Raw genomic sequence first — 25283 nt, 5'->3', positions numbered from 1 at the left:
ACCATGGCAAGCGCTGCTCCTGTCTGGAGCACCACCGCCACTCCCATGCATGCGTGGAGCTCAGCCACCACTAGGCAAACATGGAACAGCCCTGCCGCTACAACAACGTGTAGTAGCCCTGCCACCACCACTCTGCAAACCTGGACCATCACTGCCGCCACCAGTCCTCCTGCAAGGACGAGCACTGACAACGAAGAGCAGCAGCAGCAGCCACCTCAGCAGCAGCTCCAGCCACCTCATCAGCAGCCACCTCAGCAGCAGCAGCAGCCACCTCAGCAGCAGCAGCCACCTCAGCAGCAGCTGCAACCACCTCAGCAGCAGCAGCCACCTCAGCAGCAGCCGCCACCTCAGCAGCAGCAGCCGCCACCTCAGCAGCAGCAGCAGCCACACCTGCAGACGGGGGACCTACACTCAATATTTGCCCCTACTTCAAGGCGAAATCCATCAAGGCGGGCATTGGGCCAAAGTCGGTCCAGGCACACAAGCCTACGGCGACATGCCATTACAACTAATGTACCTGAACAGATTTCCTCTCCTCCAAGTGTTCCTAGTTTGATTCCCTTAACTGGACTACCTTCCCCCACAAGTTTTGTTGCCCCTTCCCCTCAAACACCGTCTTCAACAGCAAGTGTTGCATATTCCCTGCACACCCCCAAATTGAAACCATCTGCCCCCAAACGCCGGAAAAAATAATTTTTTGGTTTATTTTTGTGATAAAAAATAAATTTACATTTGTGGTTCACCATTACTAAGTTTCATTAATGTTGTTTGCGCCGCTCACACACAATGATGGGTAAATACATGTTAAAAACCAACCCAAGGCCTAGTATAGTCATATGTGAAATAACACGGACTAGTATAGTCATACCAAGGCCTAGTGTAATAACTCGAGTTTTACCAACTTGGATCTGGTTTCATGAAAAACAAACTGTTGAAACTTGTCTTAAAAATAAGTTTCTTTCTAGTTTCACCAGTTTGTTTTTTGTGAAACAAGATGCTAGTTGTTAAAAATCGAGTTATTACAGTAGGCCTTGGTATGACTATACTAGGCCGTGGTATTTCACATATGACTATACTAGTAGGCCCAAGGCCTACTATACTCATATTTGAAATACCACGGCCTAGTATAGTCATTCCAAGGCCTAGTGTAATAACTCTAGTTTTACCAACTAGAATCTGGTTTCATGAAAAACAAACTGTTGAAACTTGTCTTAAAAATAAGTTTCTTTCTAGTTTCACCAGTTTGTTTTTTGTGAAAAAAGATGCTAATTGTTAAAAATCGAGTTATTACAGTAGGCCTTGGTATGACTATACTAGGCCGTGGTATTTCACATATGACTATACTAGTAGGCCCAAGGCCTACTATACTCATATTTGAAATACCACGGCCTAGTATAGTCATTCCAAGGCCTAGTGTAATAACTTGTAAGTTGGAATGGAGCAGATTACATTCATCCACTCAATGCTGACTTGTATTCCCCATGGACTTTCATTGGGGTTGGGTTTTGAGGGTTGTGTTTTGAGAAAATCACATACTTTGTTTTCAACTAGTTGCACAATTTTCTCTTGAAAAAAAATGGTTTCCTGATTCATGGCCTGCAGCTTTGCTCGTTCCAATATATTTCACGCAGACTAGCAATGCTGCATTTTAACGCATATGTGTATTTACCTGCCCAGGTGTGTGAACATCAAAAAATTCAGTTATACATGGGAAGTTTTTTATTAAATTGGAGTTTCAAAAATATAGTGCACTCAGTAATGGTATCAAATAAGGTTTTTTATTACCATAAACAAACAAAAACATTACACCATTTCATCTTGCCAGTGCACCCGTCCTACATCAGAAATAAAGTAGGCCGCAAATTGGTCCCTCATTTGGCCAACTTCAATGGATGACCTGAGAGTGTGCTGAGTGAATTCAGGCAATGGGTTAGGAGCATCATCGTCCAGTTCAAAGGTCGGGTGCTCTTTAGCCATCACAAAGTTATGTAGAACCACACAGGCCTTCACCACCTCATCGACTGTTTCAAGTTTAAGATTAATGGCCGTGCCCAGAATTCGCCATCTGGAAACAAGAATCCCAAAAGCACACTCGACAGTTCTTCTGGCCCTGGTCAGCCTGTAATTAAATATTTTTTTGGTGTGGTCCAAGTCCCGGCTGGAGTAGGGTTTCAGTAAGTTTCCGCACATTTGAAAAGCCTCATCGCCAACCATTACAAAGGGCAGTGGCGGAGCTTCGGTGTGAGGAAGAGGCCGTGGCATAGGGAAATTAAATTGGTTGCCATACAACCTCCGGCCCATGTCTGAGTTTTTAAAAGCCTGTGAGTCATTACCACGGCCAAATGCTCCAATGTCCACTGCTACAAACATACATCCGGCATCCGCAATCGCAATGAGTACTATTGAAAAGTACTTTTTGTAATTATAGTACTCAGATCCCGTTCTTTGGGGTTTGATGATCCGTATGTGTTTACCATCAACAGCTCCCAAACAGTTGGGAAAATTGCATACTGTCCAGAATTTGTCAGCAATTTCCATCCACTTTTCAGCGGTGGGCAGGGGCATAAATTCTGGGCAAAGAACATTCCAGAGAGCCCGGCAGGTGTCAGCAACAATTCCAGACAAGGTAGAGATTCCAATACGGTACTGGAAGTGTAGTGAAGATAGGGTTTCTCCAGTCGCCAGGAATCTGTGAACAGACAAAGAAGTAAAATTAATATTTATGTATATTATTTTAAAAAACTATAAAATAAAATATTAGTACATTCACGAAAACTAATTACCCACGGTTTTGAATACTAAATTTAAAAAAAAACCATCAGACCGCACCCCTTGGTTTTTAAAACATACCGTAATGTCACCAGTAGCCGTTCCTCAGGAGGAATCGCACGACGGAGCTGTGTGTCCTGTCTCCGGATGGATTGTTGGACACGAGCAAGCAAATCCATGAAACTTTCGTGGGACATCCTGATATAATCTGTAAATTTCTCCGGGTTTGCCTGTAGCTCGCTGTAGAGGGTGTGGTATGCCCCACGGCTCTCCCGGAGTTCAACAATCGGATGTATCCACATACGCCGCCGTCTTCGCTGCCTCTCTCTCTTCCTTTGTTCATGGCAAGCAACTGCATACGCCTGAGCCATCGCGATGTCCAAATCCAAGTTGAAGTGAAAACTCTTCCAGCGCAGATCCATGGTCACGAGAAGAATCAAGCAAATGTGAAGAATACTGTAGACAGGGTCTATATATTAACATACCACACCCACAATGAAGTCCCATTGGTCTTGTGTGTTGTTGAATGGTTGTTTTTTCATTTTTGTGGGGTTTTTCCAAAATCTGTAAAAAAACGCAAACGCACAAAAAACGCATACAAACGCGCAAAAACGCTGCGTTTTTTTCCTGCATGCGCATAAAAATGCTTGAAAAAAACGCAGCGTTTGTATGCATTTGTATGTGTTTTTTTAATGCGTTTTTTTGCGGGAAAAACGCGCTGCAAAAAAAAGCAAGTGTGAAACTAGCCTTAGAGTGTATTAATAAGAAAAAAAATAAAATAAATTATCATTTTCATCCGTGTCAGATTTTGTGCCAGGAGGAGATTGATGGTTTTAAAAGTTATGTAAACCATGTAAGGGAAATTTGAAAAATCCATTATTATAAGCCATATCGCTAGGCTGGGATTTCATATTGCCACTTATGCGTGTGTCCAAAGCAAAATTTGTCAGTGGTTACTAATGGCAGCATGATTCTGTGAAGATATTATCTATGCCTACATAGATTTAGCTGCATACTCCTCCGTTATCCAACAACCATAACTTTCTTATTTTTCCACTGCAATGAAAAAATGCAATTGTACCGTTCATCTATTTTTTTTCTGTTCAATGTTAGGTAAATATGATCTGACACCATGATTCTCCAAGTCAAAACAATGACGTTGATACCAAACATGTAAAGTTTTTATTTAAGAGGCTGAAAAAATTCTTCTGAAATGTGTTACACAAATTTTGTCTTCGGTCACTAATTTTTAAAATCAGTAAGGCTGTGTGCCCATGATGAGTTTAGGTGAGTTTTTGATGCTATGTATTTGGCTGTATCAAAAATTCAGCGTTGTAAAGTTCCAACAAAGTGGTGGGATTTATAGAGATCTTATGCTGATTGTTTCTTTTTTGCTCAGCATAAACGGCTCCTTGGTGCATGTTTAAAATCTGCAACATGTCATGTACTCTTAGGGTATGTGCACACGGTGCGGATTCTACTGCGGATCCACAGCGTTCCTGCAGCTGCGGGTCCGCAGCAGATTTAGGTGCGTTGTACAGTACCATTGTTTTCAATGGTAAACTGGAAAACGCAGTGCACATGCTGCGGATTTTTCCATGCGGATTTGCTGCGGTTTACAATCCGCAGCATGTCAATTCTTTAGTGCAGAAACGCTGCAGTTTCACACCTCATCCATTATGAGGTATAAAACCGCAGATAATTTATCTGCTGTTTTTAACTACAAAATCCGCAGAGCCAAAAAACTCTGTGTGCACATAGCCTTACGGGTAATCTGAAATTTATGTGCAAACTTATCCCATAGATTAGTATTAGATGCAGATAAAAAAACAAACTTGCATTTTTACTCTGTTTCTGTGGCGTAAGCACATCAAAATTGCATAAAATCAGCTGGTATAGTAGAAGGTAAAGACAATTCTCAGTTTGGGCTATGCTAAGCGAAATGAAGATCCTTGATCCAATAATAAAAAGAAGCAGTTATTATTCCACAATGTGCTTCTACTCCGTACTGGTGTCTTGTACAATTGCTTTTTACATTTGAGAAAGACGCTAGTCCGGCATGGAAACGAGTTGTGGAATAAAAACCGCTTCCTTATATTGTGGGTCATTGCTCTTCATTTCCATTGGCGCAGCTCAAACCATGAATTGTCTTTACCTTCAAGCTTCCTGGTGGAGTTCAATCCTCTGCCATGGGACACCAGCAGCTGTTATTGAGACTTTATGGGGGTTGTGCCTACACAACTTGCAGAGATGAGCAAATTAACTGGATCCATATTATTTTTTTTTACAAAGGTACATGTCTGTTTCCGAAAATTTTTGTCAAAACAAAAGAAAAACCGCAAGTACCCTAATTTACTTTATAGGTGTAGAAAGGGTTCAGAAAATTGGCAACACCAAAAACTCATCAAAAGCTGATCCTAGTTTTCCTTTTTAGTCAATAGAGCTTGATTGCTTCTTTCTGCTAATTGGGGTAAAATTGCATCAACCAGTAAACTACAATTCTGGAGTTTACATTTTTTTCACTTTTTATGAGTTTTATGTTGTAGGTTACTTAATTTTAGATTTTGATAAACTGTCCTTTTGCGGACAATTTGATACCAAACATGTCTAATTTTTTTACTCATTTTATATCTGTTTATTAATGTGGAAAAGATTCAACTGTTTCTATATGCTGTAGAGCATGTAATGATCTTTTATACTGGAACATTGTACAGATAAGGCTAGTTTCACACTAGCGCTTTTGAGCGCAGCGACGGCCTGCGCACGGCCGCCGCTAAGCCCCGCCCCCTGCCGCGCCTCCACCGGTAGCTCCGCCTACCGGCGCTTGACGCTGCATGCGTCCTGCGTCCCCTATCTTTGTCACTGGGGGCACAGGCCGTGCGCAGTATGCGTTTGGCGGTGCATGAGCCTTTTTGACGGTGCGCCGAGCGCAACCAAACTGCAGCAGGTTGCGTTTGGCGCAGGTCAGCGCACCGTCAAAAGGACGCATGCGCCCCCAAACGCATACAGCGCACGGCCTGTGCCCCCAGTGATAAAGATAGGGGACACAGGACGCATGCAGCGTCATGCGCCGGTAGGTGGAGCTACCGTCGTAGGCGTGGCAGGGGGCGGGGCTTAGTGGCGGCCGTGCGTAGGCCGTCGCTGCGCTCAAAAGCGCTAGTGTGAAACTAGCCTAACTTGTTGTCCTGCTTGGAGAAAATATCCCTAGACAAAGCAGATGAACCAAGTATTTTTATTGTCCATTTTTAATCTAAGTAGAAATTAGGCTAGTGCAACACTATGACATGATGATGTTTAAAGAAGTTCTCCTCCTCCCATGCCAATGTTCATCCTATTAATATACTGCAGTCATCATATTATATAACACTGTGTACTTACAATTGCTCATTTTGCCCAACTACCCAGTTATTTCTTCCCTGAATTGCTGAATCTTTCTTAGCTCTATGTAGAATCAGGAGGTACATTTTCCTTATATGAGTCATAATCACTGTAAAAGTCAATGGAAGGGTGGAAGGGCAGAGTAGCTGGGTCTGGAGTTGAAAAGGGGAATAAATTCTGCAAGGACAAGAAACTTCATGTATCTACATACAGCAGAGAAAAGAGAATAATTAGCTGGGTAGAAAGCCAACATGAGCAATTGTAAGTACATGTAAAAGGTCATGAAAGGGTTACGCGGAAAACAACTTTGGAAGTTCTTCTTTAAGTGTGACAAGAAACTCAATGTGGCATTTGATGAGACAATATATAAAGTTGTTGTTAATGAGGTCACGTTGGTCAAACTTGTTTGAATTTTTTACGCAGGTTCAATGTAATTGTTTTGTAAGCGTCAAATCACATCTTTATAAATAGTTGTGCAACAGAAAGTCACAGAAACTTGTGCCGATGTTTTTCGTCATATGGCTTGTCTCACATATGCAGTTGCATTACCAAATATATCATATAAACCTAGCCCTAGCCTTAAAGGAAATCTGTTACCAGATTTTTGCAACAATCTGAGAGCAGTGTAATGTAGAGGCAGAGACTCAGATTCCAGTAGTTATGATAAAATCACAGTTTTATTTACCATAATGAAGGAAGTAATCCAGTTTATAGCTGCATGTAAGTGCTGTGATATGGAGCATGGACAGCGTATCCATCTGAACACCACAATGAGCACCAGAAATGCGTAGATATTTGCTTTTTATCCTCTTACCAGTTTGTATGCACACCTAATAAAAGATTTGCTTTTCTGTGAAGCTGGACTAACTCATATTTTGCCATGTAGTTCTCCATAATCATGAGATACCCCCATCACTAATTGGCAGTGTTCTGCCTTTGAACTGTGTGCACCTCAGGCCGGGGTCACACTTGCGAGAAACTCACACGAGTCTTGCATCTCAATACCAGGCATTGCAGCCGGCACTCAGGACCGGAGTGTGTGGCTGCATGTATTTCTATGCAGCTAAGCGCTCTGGTCTAAGTGCCGGCAGCAATGCTGGGTACTTGAGATGCAAGACTCGTGTGAGTTTCTCGCAAGTGTGACCCCGGCCTTAAGCTGCCAATCAGGAATGTGGGGGGGGTTATACAGAGCTCAGCATTCAGAGAACTAATGGATCTTCAGCAGATAATACAATGGCACTTCGCTGGAATTAGGGTATCTACCCCTATATCATTCTGCTCACAGATGGGGAAGCATAAACGTGGTGATAAATTACTTTTAAAGCACATTTGTCACCAGAGTTTACAAAACGAATAGCACACATTAGAGTTGAGCGAAACGGGTCAAAAAAATTCAAAAGTTGCCGACTTTTGGCAAAGTCGGGATTCATGAAACGAAACCCGACCCTAGGATGAGGTCGGCCACGAGGTCGGCGACTTACGCGCCAAAGTCGCGTTTCAAAAGTTTGTTTTGCGCTCTTTTTCAGCCAATCAGGATCCACGGACACTGTGGGCAACGTGATGACATAGGCACGGGTCACCACCATCTTTCAGAAGGGCATGCAAGTGATTGGCTTGCTTTGGTGGGCGTCACAGGGGGTATAAAAGGGCGTGCACGCCGACCGCCATCTTACTTCTGCCGATCTTAATATAGGGAGAGGTTGCTGCTGATTCTGTAGGGAGAGCGTTAGGCAGGGAAGAAGACAAAAAAACTGCTTCTGCTGCTAGCGATTTGGCCTGCACAACACACAAGTCACTGTGTGTGCAGTGCAAGGGGAGGCTATATTGTGGTGTATCAGTGGTGTTGGTTGTTGGGCTGCCTTTTAAGGCTTCCTGACACACTGGCATTGCTGTTTACCCACTGCTCCGCAAACTGCTTTTTTAAAAGCAATCCAATCTCCCTTATCCTCTCGTCACTTTGGTCACAGGCAGCTGTGCCATCGAGCGTGTCACATAGCGCTCAGATATCAGTGGGCCGCACACAATCCACAAGTGTCCAGTGTCCAAAAGTGTACGCAGAGATTCAAAATCTCCATTATCCTCTCGTCACTTTGGTCACAGGCAGCTGTGCCATCGAGCGTGTCACATAGCGCTCAGATATCAGTGGGCCTCACACAATCCACAAGTGTCCAGTGTCCAAAAGTGTACGCAGAGATTCAAAATCTCCATTATCCTCTCGTCACTTTGGTCACAGGCAGCTGTGCCATCGAGCGTGTCACATAGCGCTCAGATATCAGTGGGCCGCACACAATCCACAAGTGTCCACTGTCCACAAGTGTACGCAGAGATTCAAAATCTCCATTATCCTCTCGTCACTTTGGTCACAGGCAGCTGTGCCATCGAGCGTGTCACATAGCGGTCAGATATCAGAGGGCCGCACACAATCCACAAGTGTCCACTGTCCACAAGTGTACGCAGAGATTCAAAATCTCCATTATCCTCTCGTCACTTTGGTCACAGGCAGCTGTGCCATCGAGCGTGTCACATAGCGCTCAGATATCAGTGGGCCGCACTCAATCCACAAGTGTCCACTGTCCACAAGTGTACGCAGAGATTCAAAATCTCCATTATCCTCTCGTCACTTTGGTCACAGGCAGCTGTGCCATCGAGCGTGTCACATAGCGCTCAGATATCAGTGGGCCGCACACAATCCACAAGTGTCCAGTGTCCAAAAGTGTACGCAGAGATTCAAAATCTCCATTATCCTCTCGTCACTTTGGTCACAGGCAGCTGTGCCATCGAGCGTGTCACATAGCGCTCAGATATCAGTGGGCCGCACACAATCCACAAGTGTCCACTGTCCACAAGTGTACGCAGAGATTCAAAATCTCCATTATCCTCTCGTCACTTTGGTCACAGGCAGCTGTGCCATCGAGCGTGTCACATAGCGCTCACATATAAGTGGGCCGCACACAATCCACAAGTGTCCACTGTCCACAAGTGTACGCAGAGATTCAAAATCTCCATTATCCTCTCATCACCTTGGTCACAGGCAGCTGTGCCATCGAGCGTGTCACATAGCGCTCAGATATCAGTGGGCCGCACACAATCCACAAGTGTCCAGTGTCCAAAAGTGTACGCAGAGATTCAAAATCTCCATTATCCTCTCGTCACTTTGGTCACAGGCAGCTGTGCCATCGAGCGTGTCACATAGCGCTCAGATATCAGTGGGCCGCACACAATCCACAAGTGTCCACTGTCCACAAGTGTACGCAGAGATTCAAAATCTCCATTATCCTCTCGTCACTTTGGTCACAGGCAGCTGTGCCATCGAGCGTGTCACATAGCGCTCAGATATCAGTGGGCCGCACACAATCCACAAGTGTCCACTGTCCACAAGTGTACGCAGAGATTCAAAATCTCCATTATCCTCTCGTCACTTTGGTCACAGGCAGCTGTGCCATCGAGCGTGTCACATAGCGCTCAGATATCAGTGGGCCGCACACAATCCACAAGTGTCCACTGTCCACAAGTGTACGCAGAGATTCAAAATCTCCATTATCCTCTCGTCACTTTGGTCACAGGCAGCTGTGCCATCGAGCGTGTCACATAGCGCTCAGATAACAGTGGGCCGCACACAATCCACAAGTGTCCACTGTCCACAAGTGTACGCAGAGATTCAAAATCTCCATTATCCTCTCGTCACTTTGGTCACAGGCAGCTGTGCCATCGAGCGTGTCACATAGCGCTCTGATATCAGTGGGCCGCACACAATCCACAAGTGTCCAGTGTCCAAAAGTGTACGCAGAGATTCAAAATCTCCATTATCCTCTCGTCACTTTGGTTACAGGCAGCTGTGCCATCGAGCGTGTCACATAGCGCTCAGATATCAGTGGGCCGCACACAATCCACAAGTGTCCACTGTCCACAAGTGTACGCAGAGATTCAAAATCTCCATTATCCTCTCGTCACTTTGGTCACAGGCAGCTGTGCCACCGAGCGTGTCACATAGCGCTCAGATATCAGTGGGCCGCACACAATCCACAAGTGTCCAGTGTCCAAAAGTGTACGCAGAGATTCAAAATCTCCATTATCCTCTCGTCACTTTGGTCACAGGCAGCTGTGCCATCGAGCGTGTCACATAGCGCTCAGATATCAGTGGGCCGCACACAATCCACAAGTGTCCACTGTCCACAAGTGTACGCAGAGATTCAAAATCTCCATTATCCTCTCGTCACTTTGGTCACAGGCAGCTGTGCCATCGAGCGTGTCACATAGCGCTCAGATATCAGTGGGCCGCACACAATCCACAAGTGTCCAGTGTCCAAAAGTGTACGCAGAGATTCAAAATCTCCATTATCCTCTCGTCACTTTGGTCACAGGCAGCTGTGCCATCGAGCGTGTCACATAGCGCTCAGATATCAGTGGGCCGCACACAATCCACAAGTGTCCACTGTCCACAAGTGTACGCAGAGATTCAAAATCTCCATTATCCTCTCGTCACTTTGGTCACAGGCAGCTGTGCCATCGAGAGTGTCACATAGCGCTCAGATATCAGTGGGCCGCACACAATCCACAAGTGTCCACTGTCCACAAGTGTACGCAGAGATTCAAAATCTCCATTATCCTCTCGTCACTTTGGTCACAGGCAGCTGTGCCATCGAGCGTGTCACATAGCGCTCAGATATCAGTGGGCCGCACACAATCCACAAGTGTCCAGTGTCCAAAAGTGTACGCAGAGATTCAAAATCTCCATTATCCTCTCGTCACTTTGGTCACAGGCAGCTGTGCCATCGAGCGTGTCACATAGCGCTCAGATATCAGTGGGCCGCACACAATCCACAAGTGTCCACTGTCCACAAGTGTACGCAGAGATTCAAAATCTCCATTATCCTCTCGTCACTTTGGTCACAGGCAGCTGTGCCATCGAGCGTGTCACATAGCGCTCAGATATCAGTGGGCCGCACACAATCCACAAGTGTCCACTGTCCACAAGTGTACGCAGAGATTCAAAATCTCCATTATCCTCTCGTCACTTTGGTCACAGGCAGCTGTGCCATCGAGCGTGTCACATAGCGCTCAGATATCAGTGGGCCGCACACAATCCACAAGTGTCCAGTGTCCAAAAGTGTACGCAGAGATTCAAAATCTCCATTATCCTCTCGTCACTTTGGTCACAGGCAGCTGTGCCATCGAGCGTGTCACATAGCGCTCAGATATCAGTGGGCCGCACACAATCCACAAGTGTCCACTGTCCACAAGTGTACGCAGAGATTCAAAATCTCCATTATCCTCTCGTCACTTTGGTCACAGGCAGCTGTGCCATCGAGCGTGTCACATAGCGCTCAGATATCAGTGGGCCGCACACAATCCACAAGTGTCCAGTGTCCAAAAGTGTACGCAGAGATTCAAAATCTCCATTATCCTCTCATCACTTTGGTCACAGGCAGCTGTGCCATCGAGTGTGTCACATAGCGCTCAGATATCAGTGGGCCGCACACAATCCACAAGTGTCCACTGTCCACAAGTGTACGCAGAGATTCAAAATCTCCATTATCCTCTCGTCAATTTGGTCACAGGCAGCTGTGCCATCGAGCGTGTCACATAGCGCTCAGATATCAGTGGGCCGCACACAATCCACAAGTGTCCAGTGTCCAAAAGTGTATGCAGAGATTCAAAATCTCCATTATCCTCTCGTCACTTTGGTCACAGGCAGCTGTGCCATCGAGCGTGTCACATAGCGCTCAGATATCAGTGGGCCGCACACAATCCACAAGTGTCCACTGTCCACAAGTGTGCGCAAAGATTCAAAATCTCCATTATCCTCTCGTCACTTTGGTCACAGGCAGCTGTGCCATCGAGCATATCACATAGCGCTCAGATATCAGTGGGCCGCACACAATCCACAAGTGTCCAGTGTCCAAAAGTGTACGCAGAGATTCAAAATCTCCATTATCCTCTCGTCACTTTGGTCACAGGCAGCTGTGCCATCGAGCGTGTCACATAGCGCTCAGATATCAGTGGGCCGCACACAATCCACAAGTGTCCACTGTCCACAAGTGTACGCAGAGATTCAAAATCTCCATTATCCTCTTGTCACTTTGGTCACAGGCAGCTGTGCCATCGAGCGTGTCACATAGCGCTCAGATATCAGTGGGCCGCACACAATCCACAAGTGTCCAGTGTCCAAATGTGTACGCAGAGATTCAAAATCTCCATTATCCTCTCGTCACTTTGGTCACAGGCAGCTGTGCCATTGAGCGTGTCACATAGCGCTCAGATATCAGTGGGCCGCACACAATCCACAAGTGTCCACTGTCCACAAGTGTACGCAGATTCAAAATCTCCATTATCCTCTCGTCACTTTGGTCACAGGCAGCTGTGCCATCGAGCGTGTCACATAGCGCTCAGATATCAGTGGGCCGCACACAATCCACAAGTGTCCACTGTCCACAAGTGTACGCAGAGATTCAAAATCTCCATTATCCTCTCGTCACTTTGTTCACAGGCAGCTGTGCAATCGAGCGTGTCACATAGTGCTCAGATATCAGTGGGCCGCACACAATCCACAAGTGTCCAGTGTCCAAAAGTGTACGCAGAGATTCAAAATCTCCATTATCCTCTCGTCACTTTGGTCACAGGCAGCTGTGCCATCGAGCGTGTCACATAGCGCTCAGATATCAGTGGGCCGCACACAATCCACAAGTGTCCAGTGTCCAAAAGTGTACGCAGAGATTCAAAATCTCCATTATCCTCTCGTCACTTTGGTCACAGGCAGCTGTGCCATCGAGCGTGTCACATAGCGCTCAAATATCATTGTGCCGCACACAATCCACAAGTGTCCACTGTCCACAAGTGTACGCAGAGATTCAAAATCTCCATTATCCTTTCGTCACTTTGGTCACAGGCAGCTGTGCCATCGAGCGTGTCACATAGCGCTCAGATATCAGTGGGTCGCACACAATCCACAAGTGTCCACTGTCCACAAGTGTACGCAGAGATTCAAAATCTCCATTATCCTCTCGTCACTTTGGTCACAGGCAGCTGTGCCATCGAGCGTGTCACATAGCGCTCAGATATCAGTGGGCCGCACACAATCCACAAGTGTCCAGTGTCCAAAAGTGTACGCAGAGATTCAAAATCTCCATTATCCTCTCGTCACTTTTGTCACAGGCAGCTGTACCATCGAGCGTGTCACATAGCGCTCAGATATCAGTGGGCCGCACACAATCCACAAGTGTCCACTGTCCACAAGTGTATGCAGAGATTCAAAATCTCCATTATCCTCTCGTCACTTTGGTCACAGGCAGCTGTGCCATCGAGCGTGTCACATAGCGCTCAGATATCAGTGGGCCGCACACAATCCACAAGTGTCCACTGTCCAAAAGTGTACGCAGAGATTCAAAATCTCCATTATCCTCTCGTCACTTTGGTCACAGGCAGCTGTGCCATCGAGCGTGTCACATAGCGTTCAGATATCAGTGGGCCGCACACAATCCACAAGTGTCCACTGTCCACAAGTGTACGCAGAGATTCAAAATCTCCATTATCCTCTCGTCACTTTGGTCACAGGCAGCTGTGCCATCGAGCGTGTCACATAGCGCTCAGATATCAGTGGGCCGCACACAATCCACAAGTGTACGCAGAGATTCAAAATCTCCATTATCCTCTCGTCACTTTGGTCACAGGCAGCTGTGCCATCGAGCGTGTCACATAGCGCTCAGATATCAGTGGGCCGCACACAATCCACAAGTGTCCAGTGTCCAAAAGTGTACGCAGAGATTCAAAATCTCCATTATCCTCTCGTCACTTTGGTCACAGGCAGCTGTGCCATCGAGCGTGTCACATAGCGCTCAGATATCAGTGGGCCGCACACAATCCACAAGTGTCCACTGTCCACAAGTGTACGCAGAGATTCAAAATCTCCATTATCCTCTCGTCACTTTGGTCACAGGCAGCTGTGCCATCGAGCGTGTCACATAGCGCTCAGATATCAGTGGGCCGCACACAATCCACAAGTGTCCAGTGTCCAAAAGTGTACGCAGAGATTCAAAATCTCCATTATCCTCTCGTCACTTTGGTCACAGGCAGCTGTGCCATCGAGCATGTCACATAGCGCTCAGATATCAGTGGGCCGCACACAATCCACAAGTGTCCACTGTCCACAAGTGTATGCAGAGATTCAAAATCTCCATTATCCTCTCGTCACTTTGGTCACATGCAGCTGTGCCATCGAGCATGTCACATAGCGCTCAGATATCAGTGGGCCGCACACAATCCACAAGTGTCCAGTGTCCAAAAGTGTATGCAGAGATTCAAAATCTCCATTATCCTCTCGTCACTTTGGTCACAGGCAGCTGTGCCATCGAGCGTGTCACATAGCGCTCAGATATCAGTGGGCCGCACACAATCCACAAGTGTCCACTGTCCACAAGTGTAAGCAGAGATTCAAAATCTCCATTATCCTCTCGTCACTTTGGTCACAGGCAGCTGTGCCATCGAGCGTGTCACATAGCGCTCAGATATCAGTGGGCCGCACACAATCCACAAGTGTCCAGTGTCCAAAAGTGTACGCAGAGATTCAAAATCTCCATTATCCTCTCGTCACTTTGGTCACAGGCAGCTGTGCCATCGAGCGTGTCACATAGCGCTCAGATATCAGTGGGCCGCACACAAACCACAAGTGTCCACTGTCCACAAGTGTACGCAGAGATTCAAAATCTACATTATCCTCTCGTCACTTTAGTCACAGCCAGCTGTGCCATCGAGCGTGTCACATAGCGCTCAGATATCAGTGGGCCGCACACAATCCACAAGTGTCCAGTGTCCAAAAGTGTATGCAGAGATTAAAAATCTCCATTATCCTCTCGGCACTTTGGTCACAGGCAGCTGTGCCATCGAGCGTGTCACATAGCGCTCAGATATCAGTGGGCCGCACACAATCCACAAGTGTCCACTGTCCACAAGTGTACGCAGAGATTCAAAATCTCCATTATCCTCTCGGCACTTTGGTCACAGGCAGCTGTGCCATCGAGCGTGTCACATAGCGCTCAGATATCAGTGGGCCGCACACAATCCACAAGTGTCCACTGTCCACAAGTGTACGCAGAGATTCAAAATCTCCATTATCCTCTCGTCACTTTGGTCACAGGCAGCTGTGCCATCGAGAGTGTCACATAGCGCTCAGATATCAGTGGGCCGCACACAATCCACAAGTGTCCACTGTCCACAAGTGTACGCAGAGATTCAAAATCTCCATTATCCTCTCGTCACTTTGGTCACAGGCAGCTGTGCCATCGAGCGTGTCACATAGCGCTCAGATATCAGTGGGCCGCACACAATCCACAAGTGTCCAGTGTCCAAAAGTGTACGCAGAGATTCAAAATCTCCATTATCCTCTCGTCACTTTGGTCACAGGCAGCTGTGCCATCGAGCGTGTCACATAGCGCTCAGATATCAGTGGGCCGCACACAATCCACAAGTGTCCACTGTCCACAAGTGTACGCAGAGATTCAAAATCTCCATTATCCTCTCGTCACTTTGGTCACAGGCAGCTGTGCCATCGAGCGTGTCACATAGCGCTCAGATATCAGTGGGCCGCACACAATCCACAAGTGTCCACTGTCCACAAGTGTACGCAGAGATTCAAAATCTCCATTATCCTCTCGTCACTTTGGTCACAGGCAGCTGTGCCATCGAGCGTGTCACATAGCGCTCAGATATCAGTGGGCCGCACACAATCCACAAGTGTCCAGTGTCCAAAAGTGTACGCAGAGATTCAAAATCTCCATTATCCTCTCGTCACTTTGGTCACAGGCAGCTGTGCCATCGAGCGTGTCACATAGCGCTCAGATATCAGTGGGCCGCACACAATCCACAAGTGTCCACTGTCCACAAGTGTACGCAGAGATTCAAAATCTCCATTATCCTCTCGTCACTTTGGTCACAGGCAGCTGTGCCATCGAGCGTGTCACATAGCGCTCAGATATCAGTGGGCCGCACACAATCCACAAGTGTCCAGTGTCCAAAAGTGTACGCAGAGATTCAAAATCTCCATTATCCTCTCATCACTTTGGTCACAGGCAGCTGTGCCATCGAGTGTGTCACATAGCGCTCAGATATCAGTGGGCCGCACACAATCCACAAGTGTCCACTGTCCACAAGTGTACGCAGAGATTCAAAATCTCCATTATCCTCTCGTCAATTTGGTCACAGGCAGCTGTGCCATCGAGCGTGTCACATAGCGCTCAGATATCAGTGGGCCGCACACAATCCACAAGTGTCCAGTGTCCAAAAGTGTATGCAGAGATTCAAAATCTCCATTATCCTCTCGTCACTTTGGTCACAGGCAGCTGTGCCATCGAGCGTGTCACATAGCGCTCAGATATCAGTGGGCCGCACACAATCCACAAGTGTCCACTGTCCACAAGTGTGCGCAAAGATTCAAAATCTCCATTATCCTCTCGTCACTTTGGTCACAGGCAGCTGTGCCATCGAGCATATCACATAGCGCTCAGATATCAGTGGGCCGCACACAATCCACAAGTGTCCAGTGTCCAAAAGTGTACGCAGAGATTCAAAATCTCCATTATCCTCTCGTCACTTTGGTCACAGGCAGCTGTGCCATCGAGCGTGTCACATAGCGCTCAGATATCAGTGGGCCGCACACAATCCACAAGTGTCCACTGTCCACAAGTGTACGCAGAGATTCAAAATCTCCATTATCCTCTTGTCACTTTGGTCACAGGCAGCTGTGCCATCGAGCGTGTCACATAGCGCTCAGATATCAGTGGGCCGCACACAATCCACAAGTGTCCAGTGTCCAAATGTGTACGCAGAGATTCAAAATCTCCATTATCCTCTCGTCACTTTGGTCACAGGCAGCTGTGCCATTGAGCGTGTCACATAGCGCTCAGATATCAGTGGGCCGCACACAATCCACAAGTGTCCACTGTCCACAAGTGTACGCAGATTCAAAATCTCCATTATCCTCTCGTCACTTTGGTCACAGGCAGCTGTGCCATCGAGCGTGTCACATAGCGCTCAGATATCAGTGGGCCGCACACAATCCACAAGTGTCCACTGTCCACAAGTGTACGCAGAGATTCAAAATCTCCATTATCCTCTCGTCACTTTGTTCACAGGCAGCTGTGCAATCGAGCGTGTCACATAGTGCTCAGATATCAGTGGGCCGCACACAATCCACAAGTGTCCAGTGTCCAAAAGTGTACGCAGAGATTCAAAATCTCCATTATCCTCTCGTCACTTTGGTCACAGGCAGCTGTGCCATCGAGCGTGTCACATAGCGCTCAGATATCAGTGGGCCGCACACAATCCACAAGTGTCCAGTGTCCAAAAGTGTACGCAGAGATTCAAAATCTCCATTATCCTCTCGTCACTTTGGTCACAGGCAGCTGTGCCATCGAGCGTGTCACATAGCGCTCAAATATCATTGTGCCGCACACAATCCACAAGTGTCCACTGTCCACAAGTGTACGCAGAGATTCAAAATCTCCATTATCCTTTCGTCACTTTGGTCACAGGCAGCTGTGCCATCGAGCGTGTCACATAGCGCTCAGATATCAGTGGGTCGCACACAATCCACAAGTGTCCACTGTCCACAAGTGTACGCAGAGATTCAAAATCTCCATTATCCTCTCGTCACTTTGGTCACAGGCAGCTGTGCCATCGAGCGTGTCACATAGCGCTCAGATATCAGTGGGCCGCACACAATCCACAAGTGTCCAGTGTCCAAAAGTGTACGCAGAGATTCAAAATCTCCATTATCCTCTCGTCACTTTTGTCACAGGCAGCTGTACCATCGAGCGTGTCACATAGCGCTCAGATATCAGTGGGCCGCACACAATCCACAAGTGTCCACTGTCCACAAGTGTATGCAGAGATTCAAAATCTCCATTATCCTCTCGTCACTTTGGTCACAGGCAGCTGTGCCATCGAGCGTGTCACATAGCGCTCAGATATCAGTGGGCCGCACACAATCCACAAGTGTCCACTGTCCAAAAGTGTACGCAGAGATTCAAAATCTCCATTATCCTCTCGTCACTTTGGTCACAGGCAGCTGTGCCATCGAGCGTGTCACATAGCGTTCAGATATCAGTGGGCCGCACACAATCCACAAGTGTCCACTGTCCACAAGTGTACGCAGAGATTCAAAATCTCCATTATCCTCTCGTCACTTTGGTCACAGGCAGCTGTGCCATCGAGCGTGTCACATAGCGCTCAGATATCAGTGGGCCGCACACAATCCACAAGTGTACGCAGAGATTCAAAATCTCCATTATCCTCTCGTCACTTTGGTCACAGGCAGCTGTGCCATCGAGCGTGTCACATAGCGCTCAGATATCAGTGGGCCGCACACAATCCACAAGTGTCCAGTGTCCAAAAGTGTACGCAGAGATTCAAAATCTCCATTATCCTCTCGTCACTTTGGTCACAGGCAGCTGTGCCATCGAGCGTGTCACATAGCGCTCAGATATCAGTGGGCCGCACACAATCCACAAGTGTCCACTGTCCACAAGTGTACGCAGAGATTCAAAATCTCCATTATCCTCTCGTCACTTTGGTCACAGGCAGCTGTGCCATCGAGCGTGTCACATAGCGCTCAGATATCAGTGGGCCGCACACAATCCACAAGTGTCCAGTGTCCAAAAGTGTACGCAGAGATTCAAAATCTCCATTATCCTCTCGTCACTTTGGTCACAGGCAGCTGTGCCATCGAGCATGTCACATAGCGCTCAGATATCAGTGGGCCGCACACAATCCACAAGTGTCCACTGTCCACAAGTGTATGCAGAGATTCAAAATCTCCATTATCCTCTCGTCACTTTGGTCACATGCAGCTGTGCCATCGAGCATGTCACATAGCGCTCAGATATCAGTGGGCCGCACACAATCCACAAGTGTCCAGTGTCCAAAAGTGTATGCAGAGATTCAAAATCTCCATTATCCTCTCGTCACTTTGGTCACAGGCAGCTGTGCCATCGAGCGTGTCACATAGCGCTCAGATATCAGTGGGCCGCACACAATCCACAAGTGTCCACTGTCCACAAGTGTAAGCAGAGATTCAAAATCTCCATTATCCTCTCGTCACTTTGGTCACAGGCAGCTGTGCCATCGAGCGTGTCACATAGCGCTCAGATATCAGTGGGCCGCACACAATCCACAAGTGTCCAGTGTCCAAAAGTGTACGCAGAGATTCAAAATCTCCATTATCCTCTCGTCACTTTGGTCACAGGCAGCTGTGCCATCGAGCGTGTCACATAGCGCTCAGATATCAGTGGGCCGCACACAAACCACAAGTGTCCACTGTCCACAAGTGTACGCAGAGATTCAAAATCTACATTATCCTCTCGTCACTTTAGTCACAGCCAGCTGTGCCATCGAGCGTGTCACATAGCGCTCAGATATCAGTGGGCCGCACACAATCCACAAGTGTCCAGTGTCCAAAAGTGTATGCAGAGATTAAAAATCTCCATTATCCTCTCGGCACTTTGGTCACAGGCAGCTGTGCCATCGAGCGTGTCACATAGCGCTCAGATATCAGTGGGCCGCACACAATCCACAAGTGTCCACTGTCCACAAGTGTACGCAGAGATTCAAAATCTCCATTATCCTCTCGTCACTTTGGTCACAGGCAGCTGTGCCATCGAGCGAGTCACATAGCGCTCAGATATCAGTGGGCCGCACACAATCCACAAGTGTCCACTGTCCACAAGTGTACGCAGAGATTCAAAATCTCCATTATCCTCTCGTCACTTTGGTCACAGGCAGCTGTGCCATCGAGCGTGTCACATAGCACTCAGATAACAGTGGGCCGCACACAATCCACAAGTGTCCAGTGTCCAAAAGTGTACGCAGAGATTCAAAATCTCCATTATCCTCTCGTCACTTTGGTCACAGGCAGCTGTGCCATCGAGCGTGTCACATAGCGCTCAGATATCAGTGGGCCGCACACAATCCACAAGTGTCCAGTGTCCAAATGTGTACGCAGAGATTCAAAATCTCCATTATCCTCTCGTCACTTTGGTCACAGGCAGCTGTGCCATCGAGCGTGTCACATAGCGCTCAGATATCAGTGGGCCGCAAACAATCCACAAGTGTCCACTGTCCACAAGTGTACGCAGAGATTCAAAATCTCCATTATCCTCTCGTCACTTTGGTCACAGGCAGCTGTGCCATCGAGCGTGTCACTTAGCGCTCAGATATCAGTGGGCCGCACACAATCCACAATTGTCCAGTGTCCAAAATTGTACGCAGAGATTCAAAATCTCCATTATCCTCTCGTCACTTTGGTCACAGGCAGCTGTGCCATCGAGCGTGTCACATAGCGCTCAGATATCAGTGGGCCGCACACAATCCACAAGTGTCCACTGTCCACAAGTGTACGCAGAGATTCAAAATCTACATTATCCTCTCGTCACTTTAGTCACAGCCAGCTGTGCCATCGAGCGTGTCACATAGCGCTCAGATATCAGTGGGCCGCACACAATCCACAAGTGTCCAGTGTCCAAAAGTGTATGCAGAGATTCAAAATCTCCATTATCCTCTCGTCACTTTGGTCACAGGCAACTGTGCCATCGAGCGTGTCACATAGCGCTCAGATATCTGTGGGCCGCACACAATCCACAAGTGTCCACTGTCCACAAGTGTACGCAGAGATTCAAAATCTCCATTATCCTCTCGTCACTTTGGTCACGGGCAGCTGTGCCATCGAGCGTGTCACATAGCGCTCAGATATCAGTGGACCGCACACAATCCACAAGTGTCCAGTGTCCAAAAGTATACGCAGAGATTCAAAATCTCCATTATCCTCTCGTCACTTTGGTCACATGCAGCAGTGCCATCGAGCGTGTCACATAGCGCTCAGATATCAGTGGGCCGCACACAATCCACAAGTGTCCAGTGTCCAAAAGTGTACGCAGAGATTCAAAATCTCCATTATCCTCTCGTCACTTTGGTCACAGGCAGCTGTGCCATCGAGCGTGTCACATAGCGCTCAGATATCAGTGGGCCGCACACAATCCACAAGTGTCCACTGTCCACAAGTGTACGCAGAGATTCAAAATCTCCATTATCCTCTCATCACTTTGGTCACAGGCAGCTGTGCCATCGAGCGTGTCACATAGCGCTCAGATATCAGTGGGCCGCACACAATCCACAAGTGTCCAGTGTCCAAAAGTGTACGCAGAGATTCAAAATCTCCATTATCCTCTCGTCACTTTGGTCACAGGCAGCTGTGCCATCGAGCGTGTCACATAGCGCTCAGATATCAGTGGGCCGCACACAATCCACAAGTGTCCACTGTCCACAAGTGTACGCAGAGATTCAAAATCTCCATTATCCTCTCGTCACTTTGGTCACAGGCAGCTGTGCCATCGAGCGTGTCACATAGCGCTCAGATATCAGTGGGCCGCACACAATCCACAAGTGTCCAGTGTCCAAAAGTTTACGCAGAGATTCAAAATCTCCATTATCCTCTCGTCACTTTGGTCACAGGCAGCTGTGCCATCGAGCGTGTCACATAGCGCTCAGATATCAGTGGGCCGCACACAATCCACAAGTGTCCACTGTCCACAAGTGTACGCAGAGATTCAAAATCTCCATTATCCTCTCGTCACTTTGGTCACAGGCAGCTGTGCCATCGAGCGTGTCACATAGCGCTCAGATATCAGTGGGCCGCACACAATCCACAAGTGTCCACTGTCCACAAGTGTACGCAGAGATTCAAAATCTACATTATCCTCTCGTCACTTTAGTCACAGCCAGCTGTGCCATCGAGCGTGTCACATAGCGCTCAGATATCAGTGGGCCGCACACAATCCACAAGTGTCCAGTGTCCAAAAGTGTATGCAGAGATTCAAAATCTCCATTATCCTCTCGTCACTTTGGTCACAGGCAACTGTGCCATCGAGCGTGTCACATAGCGCTCAGATATCTGTGGGCCGCACACAATCCTCAAGTGTCCACTGTCCACAAGTGTACGCAGAGATTCAAAATCTCCATTATCCTCTCGTCACTTTGGTCACGGGCAGCTGTGCCATCGAGCGTGTCACATAGCGCTCTGATATCAGTGGACCGCACACAATCCACAAGTGTCCAGTGTCCAAAAGTATACGCAGAGATTCAAAATCTCCATTATCCTCTCGTCACTTTGGTCACATGCAGCAGTGCCATCGAGCGTGTCACATAGCGCTCAGATATCAGTGGGCCGCACACAATCCACAAGTGTCCAGTGTCCAAAAGTGTACGCAGAGATTCAAAATCTCCATTATCCTCTCGTCACTTTGGTCACAGGCAGCTGTGCCATCGAGCGTGTCACATAGCGCTCAGATATCAATGGGCCGCACACAATCCACAAGTGTCCACTGTCCACAAGTGTACGCAGAGATTCAAAATCTCCATTATCCTCTCATCACTTTGGTCACAGGCAGCTGTGCCATCGAGCGTGTCACATAGCGCTCAGATATCAGTGGGCCGCACACAATCCACAAGTGTCCAGTGTCCAAAAGTGTACGCAGAGATTCAAAATCTCCATTATCCTCTCGTCACTTTGGTCACAGGCAGCTGTGCCATCGAGCGTGTCACATAGCGCTCAGATATCAGTGGGCCGCACACAATCCACAAGTGTCCACTGTCCACAAGTGTACGCAGAGATTCAAAATCTCCATTATCCTCTCGTCACTTTGGTCACAGGCAGCTGTGCCATCGAGCGTGTCACTTAGCGCTCAGATATCAGTGGGCCGCACACAATCCACAATTGTCCAGTGTCCAAAATTGTACGCAGAGATTCAAAATCTCCATTATCCTCTCGTCACTTTGGTCACAGGCAGCTGTGCCATCGAGCGTGTCACATAGCGCTCAGATATCAGTGGGCCGCACACAATCCACAAGTGTCCACTGTCCACAAGTGTACGCAGAGATTCAAAATCTACATTATCCTCTCGTCACTTTAGTCACAGCCAGCTGTGCCATCGAGCGTGTCACATAGCGCTCAGATATCAGTGGGCCGCACACAATCCACAAGTGTCCAGTGTCCAAAAGTGTATGCAGAGATTCAAAATCTCCATTATCCTCTCGTCACTTTGGTCACAGGCAACTGTGCCATCGAGCGTGTCACATAGCGCTCAGATATCTGTGGGCCGCACACAATCCACAAGTGTCCACTGTCCACAAGTGTACGCAGAGATTCAAAATCTCCATTATCCTCTCGTCACTTTGGTCACGGGCAGCTGTGCCATCGAGCGTGTCACATAGCGCTCAGATATCAGTGGACCGCACACAATCCACAAGTGTCCAGTGTCCAAAAGTATACGCAGAGATTCAAAATCTCCATTATCCTCTCGTCACTTTGGTCACATGCAGCAGTGCCATCGAGCGTGTCACATAGCGCTCAGATATCAGTGGGCCGCACACAATCCACAAGTGTCCAGTGTCCAAAAGTGTACGCAGAGATTCAAAATCTCCATTATCCTCTCGTCACTTTGGTCACAGGCAGCTGTGCCATCGAGCGTGTCACATAGCGCTCAGATATCAGTGGGCCGCACACAATCCACAAGTGTCCACTGTCCACAAGTGTACGCAGAGATTCAATATCTCCATTATCCTCTCATCACTTTGGTCACAGGCAGCTGTGCCATCGAGCGTGTCACATAGCGCTCAGATATCAGTGGGCCGCACACAATCCACAAGTGTCCAGTGTCCAAAAGTGTACGCAGAGATTCAAAATCTCCATTATCCTCTCGTCACTTTGGTCACAGGCAGCTGTGCCATCGAGCGTGTCACATAGCGCTCAGATATCAGTGGGCCGCACACAATCCACAAGTGTCCACTGTCCACAACTGTACGCAGAGATTCAAAATCTCCATTATCCTCTCGTCACTTTGGTCACAGGCAGCTGTGCCATCGAGCGTGTCACATAGCGCTCAGATATCAGTGGGCCGCACACAATCCACAAGTGTCCAGTGTCCAAAAGTTTACGCAGAGATTCAAAATCTCCATTATCCTCTCGTCACTTTGGTCACAGGCAGCTGTGCCATCGAGCGTGTCACATAGCGCTCAGATATCAGTGGGCCGCACACAATCCACAAGTGTCCACTGTCCACAAGTGTACGCAGAGATTCAAAATCTCCATTATCCTCTCGTCACTTTGGTCACAGGCAGCTGTGCCATCGAGCGTGTCACATAGCGCTCAGATATCAGTGGGCCGCACACAATCCACAAGTGTCCACTGTCCACAAGTGTACGCAGAGATTCAAAATCTACATTATCCTCTCGTCACTTTAGTCACAGCCAGCTGTGCCATCGAGCGTGTCACATAGCGCTCAGATATCAGTGGGCCGCACACAATCCACAAGTGTCCAGTGTCCAAAAGTGTATGCAGAGATTCAAAATCTCCATTATCCTCTCGTCACTTTGGTCACAGGCAACTGTGCCATCGAGCGTGTCACATAGCGCTCAGATATCTGTGGGCCGCACACAATCCTCAAGTGTCCACTGTCCACAAGTGTACGCAGAGATTCAAAATCTCCATTATCCTCTCGTCACTTTGGTCACGGGCAGCTGTGCCATCGAGCGTGTCACATAGCGCTCAGATATCAGTGGACCGCACACAATCCACAAGTGTCCAGTGTCCAAAAGTATACGCAGAGATTCAAAATCTCCATTATCCTCTCGTCACTTTGGTCACATGCAGCAGTGCCATCGAGCGTGTCACATAGCGCTCAGATATCAGTGGGCCGCACACAATCCACAAGTGTCCAGTGTCCAAAAGTGTACGCAGAGATTCAAAATCTCCATTATCCTCTCGTCACTTTGGTCACAGGCAGCTGTGCCATCGAGCGTGTCACATAGCGCTCAGATATCAATGGGCCGCACACAATCCACAAGTGTCCACTGTCCACAAGTGTACGCAGAGATTCAAAATCTCCATTATCCTCTCATCACTTTGGTCACAGGCAGCTGTGCCATCGAGCGTGTCACATAGCGCTCAGATATCAGTGGGCCGCACACAATCCACAAGTGTCCAGTGTCCAAAAGTGTACGCAGAGATTCAAAATCTCCATTATCCTCTCGTCACTTTGGTCACAGGCAGCTGTGCCATCGAGCGTGTCACATAGCGCTCAGATATCAGTGGGCCG

Source organism: Dendrobates tinctorius, unplaced genomic scaffold, assembly GCF_039654945.1.
Source record: "Dendrobates tinctorius isolate UK_male_01 unplaced genomic scaffold, ASM3965494v1 ptg000069l, whole genome shotgun sequence".
In the NCBI taxonomy this organism is placed as follows: domain Eukaryota; kingdom Metazoa; phylum Chordata; class Amphibia; order Anura; family Dendrobatidae; genus Dendrobates; species Dendrobates tinctorius.
Note: the sequence above shows the minus strand (reverse complement) of the source record.